The following is a 653-nucleotide window of genomic DNA, read 5'->3' on the forward strand; positions in this document are numbered from 1 at the left end:
GTTGCCTCTGGCTATAGGGGCCAGATGCAAGGCGTCACTCCGTGGGAGGTGGTCAAGAAAGGGGTGAGGGGAGGAGTCTGACCAAACAGGTTAGACGGTGGGTAGGTTTCCGACCACAAACTCGTATAAAATTCCTCCAACAGCAACAGAGGTATGGCCTGGCCAGTACCCGAGACCCAACAAGGGATGTTTTGAGGGGTCGACAGCAGACATGCAAGGTGGATCGATGGTACACTTCTGCCACGGAAGCCTCATGAACTGGTCAGGAAATGAGGCTCTGGGGATCGCCGGTCCTAAGGGAACCGTCGGCCTCCAGCGCCCCCTCCCGCAGCCATATCGGTGACCTATGGGCCTAATCATGAGACAGATTATGAAAAGTATATCAGTAATACACAGGATGTTAGAATGAAGGTAGTTCAGTAAGACAAGCAGGTACAAGTGCCTAATCAGTGCTATGGACCGGCAGACCTGTGGTGGTAGTGGATGGGGGTTGTAGAGAGGCTGTAAGAGTTCCGGTCTGTCCTGAGTAAAAAAAGGGGGGGCTCGTCTCAGGCTGAATGTGGATGTGACCTGTCTCAACAAGATGGTACAAAGGGGGACCAGACCATAGGTCTAATGTGAATGAGCACCAACATGGATACTTAGCTCATTCC

Source organism: Nanorana parkeri, unplaced genomic scaffold (genome assembly GCF_000935625.1).
Source record: "Nanorana parkeri isolate BGI_ZX_2015 unplaced genomic scaffold, ASM93562v1 scaffold2518, whole genome shotgun sequence".
Taxonomy (NCBI): Eukaryota; Metazoa; Chordata; class Amphibia; order Anura; family Dicroglossidae; genus Nanorana; species Nanorana parkeri.